Source organism: Notolabrus celidotus, chromosome 19, assembly GCF_009762535.1.
Source record: "Notolabrus celidotus isolate fNotCel1 chromosome 19, fNotCel1.pri, whole genome shotgun sequence".
NCBI lineage: Eukaryota > Metazoa > Chordata > Actinopteri > Labriformes > Labridae > Notolabrus > Notolabrus celidotus.
The window spans coordinates 16,137,490-16,146,923 of NC_048290.1; the positions used below are offsets into that span (position 1 = coordinate 16,137,490).

General features: G+C 39.5%; 1 protein-coding gene across 1 annotated transcript in view; it reads right to left on the reverse strand.

Moving 5' to 3' along the window:
- atp8b1 (ATPase phospholipid transporting 8B1) overlaps positions 1-7,441 on the reverse strand; it is a 36,219-nt gene extending 28,778 nt beyond the window's left edge. Inside the window, exon 1 of the mRNA XM_034709118.1 lies at positions 7,050-7,441. The gene's annotated coding sequence lies outside the window, so the exon portion shown is untranslated. The remainder of the gene's footprint in view (positions 1-7,049) is intronic.
- Between the last annotated feature and the right edge of the window lie 1,993 nt (positions 7,442-9,434).

A 9,434-nucleotide genomic window follows, 5' to 3' on the forward strand; every position in this document is an offset into this window, starting at 1 on the left:
ACCGGTTTCAGTATTGGTAATACTTTTATTTTCACTTTCAAATGAGTAACGGTTTCTTTCTCCAGACTCCCAAACTGGTCGGGCTGAAACAGAAACACAAGCAGACACATGCCGCAAAATGTCAGGGTACCCAGAGGCATTTTCTCACCAGAAAAAAAGAAGCTCTGTGCAAAGACACCCGAGGAACTCTTTGTAACTCTTTCAAACAAGAACACAGGCAGAGGAAAAAGAAAGACAACAAAGCAAAAGAAGGCATTTTAAGAAGTTTGATTTAGATTCAAGGATAATAAAGATGAAATCAAAGAATAGATAAATAGTATTTAAAAGGACAAACACAATTTTTTTCTAAATTAGCTCCAGAAGGCAAGAGCTTCAGGGACATATTTGTGGTTAATCACTTAATCCATTAAATCCTCTCACAAATAAAAAACACCTGATTTACAAAAAGGCTGCAATACCTAACAAATCCAAAACCATAGTGAGAGTTATTTTAACTATTCATTCTTTTTATTAAGGTGGAGTTCCTGATGGCACCGAGATCTGGGCCACAGCTAAGGGGAGCTGATGTCGGTTACTGAGCGAGAAAAGATGCTATCAGGTAGATTAATGCAGGGTCGGGTTTCTGCAGCACCTGAGGGGAATCCCTCTGTAATCAACAGGTGGGAGATGTGAGGAACAACGGCTGCCTGTTCTCAGCACAGTGACTCTGCATGTAGAGACACACAAATCAACTGACCTCGACTCAGAGAGTAAATAAAGGAGTAGTGCGAGGCCAAGCTCATTTTGATGCAAGGAGGGGGTTCTTCATTTCAAAGAGACCGCTATCAACACATGGCTGGTGCAAATACCACACCCATCAGGGATTAGATATCCAGACTTCCTGGATTGATCGAACCAAACTCCACTCAAGAAACAAACATTTTAAAAGTTGACAAAGCTTGACTTTTCCTTAACACTACTCTGCTTCATGATGCTGTTTGACAAACTCAACACCTCACAACAAAAGACACTTCATCTCTTTTTCAGGTTTATATCATTTAAGTAAGCCAGACTGAAGTCTCTCATTTTAATCCTATAGATGTTAAATACTCAGTTTTCTGTTGGGCCCCTTACACTCCATTTATGTGTCCCAAATAACCCCCCTGCTGTCATATTTGGGTTCTAAGTTTACGCTTTGACCCATTTTGAATCCCCTGAATGCTCAATTTAGGGGCAAAATTTTCTTACAGACCACTTTCTGATCTTCCGAATCTAAAATTTGGGGGTTAAATTAGCTTTTAGACCAATTATAAATCCCCTTAATATAAGATTTGGGGTTTAAATTTGCTCTTAGGACTTCCTTAACCCTATTATAGCTCACATTATGATATTAAGTTGACTCAAGCCTTTAGTGTCCACCAAACTGTCAAATTGGGAGGCCAAATTTGGTTTTAGACCAACTTTTATCCCCATGAATCTAAAATTTTGGGGTTAAATTTGGATCAAGACCTCTTTTCAATCCCCTGAATATAAAATTGGGGGCCAAATTTGATTTTAGACCCCTTTTTAATACCCTGAGTTAAGATATTTTGGCTAAACCTGCTTATAACCCCTTCTAATTTTTTTAAATTAGCCAGAGCCACCAATATGAGCTTGAATTTGGGGGCTAAATCTGCTTTTGGACCTATTTTAATCTCCTAGCTATCATATTTGGGGGAGAAACTTGCTCTTTTACCCCTTTTTTTTTTATTATTCTGTTGTTTTATATGATGTTTTATCCTTTGTGCATCATCTTTGAGTTTTTAGAAAAGCGCTTTATAAATAAAATGTATTATTATTATTATTATTATTATTTAACACTGTAGCTTTCAAATGATGGACTGAATTTCCTTTTCAGCCTCTATTGGTCTCCTAACTGTCACATTTGTGGTCTAAATTTGCTCTTGGACCCTTTTCAGCTGCCCTTGCTGTTGATTTATGGACCTGAATTTGACTTTGAGACTCTTGTAACCTACTACTCACGGTGAAGTTGAGACTCACCAAAAGCCTCTGGGGGATGAAATTAACAAACTAATGACAGTGTTTGCTTTGCTGACGTATCTGAAGTGGTGGGTTTGTTTTGCGTTTTACCTGAGCACACAGTCACTCAATCGGATACAGGATATCAAACACAGGGAGCGCAGTGCTTTTACAATGGAGCCAACTTCTGAACACAAAGGTTAATCCGCTAATAGCCAAGTCTACCGGCTGTAAAGGTTTGATAATAAGATCTATTACTACACTTTAACACGCCAGATATGGTCACTAATGACTCCAGACTGAGAGTGTGAGGGTGAGTGTGAGTGTGAGTGTGAGTGTGTGTGTGTGTGTGTGTGTGTGTGTGTGTGTGTGTGTGTGTGTGTGTGTGTATTGAAAGTTAATGGGTCGAGTCTTCAGAGTGTTCCTCACAGCTGGAGTCCAGACAATGAAACCAGACACAGACAGCCTGTCTGTCCACAGAGACACCGGCAGCAACTGCAACATGTGACTGACTGCGACCTTCAAACTTTCTCTGGATGTTCTGTAGATTTATGTGATGTTGTTTTCTCTGACACAGAAATCTCAATAAACATTATTTACAAGGTGAAATCATAGAAGCATCCTCCTCCAACAACAAACACATCGCCGTGGCACTGTCCTCCCCGTGTACTCAAATTCTATTTAAATTCTAGTTTGCGTATGTTGTAGTTAAACCTCAGCAGAGCCTCAGCCTCGGGCGGAACATATTTCTGACAGCAGTGTTTGTGGCTGGATTGAGGGTTCCTGTGGTTGTCCTGTTTGTTTTTGTTGTGACTCAAACTCGGACTTACAAACAAACATCTCCATTGATCCTTTTCTTCCCCCCTGAAACAAAAACCCAGGACCTTTATCCTGACAGGAACCCTGCTGTTTGTCAGCTCATTTCAAAAGATGAAAATAAAACCCTAATGTTTGTGCTGAAATACATTATATTATTATATATTGATTTGCTCTCTGTCCTATTCTTGCAGTAGCATTACAGGCTTACATTTGGACCCTTGGTGACACCATAGCAGTTAAATTCCGGGCTAAATTGGCTCCAACTAATTTTAGTCCACAAGATGTTAAATACTGGGCTATGTTTTCTGTTGGGCCACTTAAACTATATTTATGTACCCCAAATAACCCCCCAGCTGTCATATTTGGGTCCTAAATGTGCTTTCACACCAACTTTTAAAACCCTGAATCCAAAATTTGGGAGTTAAATTTGCTTAGACCCCTTTTTAATCCTCTGAAATCACAATTTTTCAGCTAACTTTTCTTTCAGACCCATTTTAATTCCCTGAATCTGGAATTTGGGGCTTGCATTTGCTTTTAGACCCATCTTTGACCTCTGAACCTAAATTTTTGGGTCTAAATTAACTTTTAGACAAATTAAGGGGGTTAAACCACCTGAATCTCAAATATGGGGGCTAATTTGCTCTTAGACTTCTTTTAACCTCTTATAGCTACAAGTATGAGCTTAAATGTACTATTTAGCCTGAAGTAACCCCCTAACTGTGAAATTTGGGGGTTAAATCTGCTTGTTGGACACATTTTAATCCCCTAGTTGTCTAGGGGTCTAAACTTACTCTTTCCACTCAGTCAACCCCATAGCGGTCACATTTTGAGCCTGAATTTCATCATAAGCCTCTATTTTTACCCTAGCTGTCAAATTTGTGGTCTATATTTGCCCTTGGACTCTCTTTAACCCTAAAGGTGCTCAGGGCCTAAATGTGCTTTTGTGCCCTTCTTAGCTCTGGCTGTTAAATTAGGGGGCTAACTTTGCTTTTGCACACATGTTCACAAACAGCTCTCACATTAAAGGCCTAGTGCCTGTCTCGTAGCTGTCAAAGATGTGGTCTAAATTTGCTCTTGGACCCCTTTTGACCCCATAGCTGTCAACACAAATAACCTGTATAAGACAGAGAGGAATTAAGGCAATAATACAAGCTCTATACATGCAAAGTTTTTGGGTGGGGGGAAAGGTTGTAAACAACTAAAAAAAGAAAATTAGAAACCAAGATTCTGGTGTCTAATAAACCGCACTCTGCCCAAAAGGTCAAAGAAAGATGAACACAGAAATAAAAACTCCACTTTGCATGGTGTCTCTGATTGAAAATAAGTCCCAAAGCTACTCTTCATTTGAATGTTTTCTAGACAGGCTCTACTTGCTGGTCCGACCTTTATGTAAAGAGGACAAGTAGCTCATAACAACTGAGAGTATCTGTCGATTTACACTGTTCCAGAACAATAAACACTTTTATAACATAAAAAAAAAAGACATTTGGGACTCAAAGCAGAAGATCAAACCCCGAACAGATCCAGTCTAAGGCTATCTAAAGAATATAAACAAGCTGTTGTAACTCCTTCACCTCAGCTTCACCTTCATCGATTTGCCTCTTGAGTCACAATTCAAATCTGAAGTCTCTGATGTCAATGTCCGCCATTTCCATAAGAAGACAAGCATTTTCATAATCATAGGATCCTGCTCCGTCTGCAGAAAGAGAGCTTCATTTTGTGTTTATGGAAAAATACCCGGGCTGGTGCGACACATGCGTACAGGAGGTGTCCGTGTGTTGAGGCACAACACCAGCCAAAGCTCACTGTATGTGCGGGTGTTTCACTCTCAGGTGACGCAGTTGGGTGACGCTGCATTCAAAGTCTTTTTACCTGCAAAGATTTGTTTCTCTATGGCAGGTGCTCGGTTTTCTCTGGAGCGGAAGAAACGTCTCGGATCATTAATGCTACAATAACCTTGAATATTTCTGAGATTTTACAGCAGAAGAGAAGAATAAACAACTGAATCCTCCCTACAGCACGATCCACTTCTTCAATCACGGACACCTTCACTTAGTTATGTAAGGGATCTCTTCTGGAGTGTGTTCCGGTTTCAAAGCTTGAAATATAAAAGTATACGTCAGCAAGATATGAATACACATGTGAAAAAAACTCCCTGAAAAATATCCACCATGGTTCAGGACAAACGGAGTCAAAATTCACATATAAATCTGCTTCGGTCTCAGCAAATGTGTGTGCAACATGAGTCTGGTCCTGCTGGAGGTTTCTGCCTGTTAAAGGAAGTTTGTCTCAGACTTGGACCAGCTCTTAGTTATGCTGCTATAGGATTAGACTGACACACTGGGATCCTATCTTTTCGTCTCTCTCCTCTCTCTCCCTATCACCTACTTTAACTCTTCCTGTCCCATTAAAGTTCCTAACCATAGACCTTTCTGGAGTCCCTGAGCTCCCTTGTCTTGTAGGTTCCTCTGGATCTCTGCTGCTGTGGACATGCCCTACTCCAACTGCTATAACTACTACTATCCGTCTAACCACTATCATCTCTCTCTCTCTTCATCTCCCTCTATCCCTCTCTCCAACACGGTCTCAGCAGATGTGTGTCTAACATGAGTCTGGTCCTGCTGGAGGTTTCTGCCTGTTAAAGGAAGTTTGTCCTTGCCACTGTAACTTGCTAAATGTTGCAAAGTGCTCTGCTCATGGTGGATTAAGATGAGATCAGACTGAGTCCTGTCTGTAAACTGGGACTGGATCTTATCCTGTCTTGATGTTGGGTCTTTGTTAATAATAGAGCATAGAGTACGGTCTAGACCTGCTCTGTTTGGAAAGAGTCTGAGGAGAACATTTGTTGTGATTTGGCGTTTTATAAATAAAGACTGAAATAAAGAGTTTGTATAATTGTGGAGCTGAATGCAACAGGCTGGTCTGCAGGTATCCGTGCTTCATCAGTTAGCCCAGTTTCCACATGACATGGGTGATAATTATGAGGAATGTCAAAACATGGGAGTGACCGGCTGTCATTTCAAACGTGTTATCTCGGACTGCAAATATATGATGATTGATTTTCATCTTTGGATGAACGCACCTTGCTGCTTCTGTTTGTATTTGCCAAGAAGGAAGGACATGAAGGCCCTAACGTGTAAATACGTTTGAAGAGTACTTCTGATCACATTCTTCATGCGAATTCAATTTAATAAAAGTATCTTGATTGAATTTTTCGTTCTTTGCCTTAATTACAGCTTTTTTAAGGATTACACGATTGTGAGATCTTTCTGTTTTGTTCCTTGCTGAGAAAATATTACATTTGTGGGTGATTAAATCTCAGAGCAGGTAAAAAATATTACGATTAAGACTATTAAATACATTATAGTACTTTTCCAGAGACTTCTGTGTTTGAAGAGTGTAACGCTAAGCAAAAAAGAAAGAAGTAAGACGGTATTTAGAATTAAACTAACTGATAGACAGTGAAGAACATGATGCAGACGAGGTTTGGAGTATAACGTTATATGACACTTAAAAGGTTTTTGAGTAAATTGTCCCAATAAGCAACCTTTATTTCAGATTTAACTAATTTATCTATTATTTATTTATATATTTCTGACTTCAAACACTCTTCTGCATGAGTAAAACACATATGAAAGAGCATCCTTCAGGACGACAAGGAAATAATAGGGTGAATCTATTTGTAAATATGAGTTTGTATCACACTTTTCAAATTCAAACTGCATTATGGAGACTTAAGTTTTGAAACGTCATCACTGCAGCCCATATATGAGCCTGTTTATAAAACTTTAAGGGGATGGGAATCCTGATAACTCTAACAGATGATAAGGAAAAGACTGAAAAAAACATAATTTAATAATAAAAACATGGTCGACAGCGATTTCTGACCCCACACTACATATTTGCTCATTTGGACTGCTTTTATAATCACTTTTCATACATATTTAGGTCAAACGAGAGGAAGTTAAGTTTAAAATATGATGGCCTTTGTGAAATATAAATTTTAGAGATAAGTCAAGAAGTTTGAAGCAGAATCAGCAGCTGGAAATGGATCAAATTGACATTAAAAGGTGTAACATGAAGGTGTTGCTCTCCCAGCAGTTAGGACTCCTTGAGGAGGAGAGCAGCCGCCCAGGTGAGACTCTTACCTGCTCTGTTTAACACTTTAAAACTTAAAAAAAAACTCAAACACAGACACACACGCAGACATTACAGTATTGAAGTGTACTTACTCGGTCTCTTTTGCAGGCTGATTTCACACAGTGGATCCTGTTCTTGGTCGGTGTCGGTGCGTTCAGTCACCGCACCATGTTGTCCTCTTCTTCCTGCTTGTAGAGAGCTCCTCCGCCGCTCCCCGCCCTTCCTGCCCCCGCTGCCTCACCTGCTCTGCCCCGCACAAACCTGCCGGACCGGTCCGACACGTCGAGGCCTTAAAACAACATTAAAAAGCGGGTTAAAAACAACGCGTGGCATTCAGGGAGGCGGCGACAGAGCTGCGGAAGTGGGCGCAGAGGTGTTCTGCTCACGTGACGCGCAGGTAAAGGGACGTAATTGAATTCTTAATTAAACCAGGTGGGCTTTACACTGGGAGGGCGTGCTGCTGCAGCTGACTCTGTGATCATTTGATTTGATTTGATGTCTTTATGTCGATCATGTAGAAGTAAAATAGAAAAAAAAAATACGAGTAAAAGAAGAAATAGTTATACAAAAAAACTCAGTTCCATTAGCAAGCACTGAAACATTTTACTTTACATGTGCGAAAAGGAGTAGGAAGAAGTTCAAACTTATCTAATCTTTCCCCTTTATTCACATTTTTCTTGCATTATATGGGTGCATTCCAACAAAACAAATCTTCATATATAATCTTCATACTTACACCTACAATCAAAAGCAAACCCCTCATGGTTCTCAACACTTGTCTACCTCCTTGTACCTCATGAAAATTACTTATTTATACTTCTTCTTGAACTGGATTATGTTCTGACATTGCTGTAGCTCCATGTTGAGTCTGTTCCACAGTTTTACACCACAGATTAAAATTCAAAAGCTTTTCCTTGGGGTCCAAACACTCACCATCTTTAATCTTAACTTCCTTCTTAAGTAATAACCCCCCTCTCTTTCAAAGAATAATCTTTCCAGGAAGGATATTTTTCCTAGCCGTATACACAATTTGTGCAGTTTTAAAATCCACAAGGTCAATGATTTGAATATTTTGGATTTGAGGAACAGTGAATTTGTGTGTTCACGGAAATCAACATTGTGAACTATTCTGATGGCTCTTTTCTGTAGTACTGACAGTGGTTGCAGTAAGCTTAAAATTTGAATGGTGATTATTCTAAAATAAGAAACAAGTTTATTCATTTCTTTTTCAATAAAAAGGATCCAAACCTTTATTTTTTTGTTTCTCACATTCTTAAATGATTTTTTTCAGTATGCTGACAAAGGAACACAAGTCATGTTAGATATTATAAAGAGAGAGGGTGATATTGAAGTGTTCTTTAAGTTTTAGGGAATTTTTGATAGAGTCAAAGACAGAGCTGCATCTTGAGTTTGCATGTTTTTCCAGTGCTCCAGTTTCCACCAATCAGAAAATAACGAGTTAGTTGAACTGTTCTGTGAGAGCCCTTGACACATGGCTGACTTAGATCTGAAGTTGTTCCTTTGACGCTGCAAAGCTGTGACCTTCTTCCTCTGTGCAAGATGAAAATCAGAGACCAAATTGAGTGAAAACAGAGTTTATTGTTCAACGTGTCATTCGTGATCCCCATCCTGCATGGACTTAAAATACAGAAAACAAAATAGATGAGAGCAACAACATTAAAAGAAAATCAAAAGTTATCACAATGTCGCCCCTCAAACATCAACCCTTCAGCACGTCTAGCGCAACGACTCTAACTTTACTGCTGAGAGGCATTTAACTCAGACTGAGCAAACAAAAACACTTCATGTGACCATTTTCCAACATTTTGCAGAAAAGAGCATCATGGGCAATAGAACTAAAAGTGCATTCGATTTTTCACCTCTCCCACATCACACAGAGAACTCTTTCTGTCCTCCTCTGGTGCTGAAGTGACCTCTGTTAGGTTCAAGGTGACAGAGCTCTGGACTGTAAGGTATTTTGAGCAGGCTTTATGATTTGATCGAAAAGGGTGGACAAGAAGAAAAACACTTGAGACAAAAGCTGAACTCATTCAGGGTCATGAGAATATTTTATTTCTATCTTTTAAAACTGATCAAAGAAAACAGACCAAAGAGGAGTCCTTTAAGTCTAGAGGCATTTGTCATTTGAGTTTCTTTTTATGCAGATAATTTCAGCTTTCTTCTCCTTTTGTGTCAGACATTAGATTGACCTCTTGCTCCTCTTATGTGATTCTTCTGGTCCTTGCCAATAACAGGTTGGGTTCCTTCTGACAGAGTCAGCTCTATTTGTTGACCCACAGTGCCACCTAAAGAGAGTCCTCCTCAGCAAATACTTTTACTTAATGCAGCTGTACAGTAAGCTATCATGAGGAGAATGAAAACTCACAACAGAACAGATTCATGATAAGCTGCTCTCTCCCTCTGGAAATTCCGGAGAGAGAGGCACAGTATCATCATTGGATGCATATTTATTGATG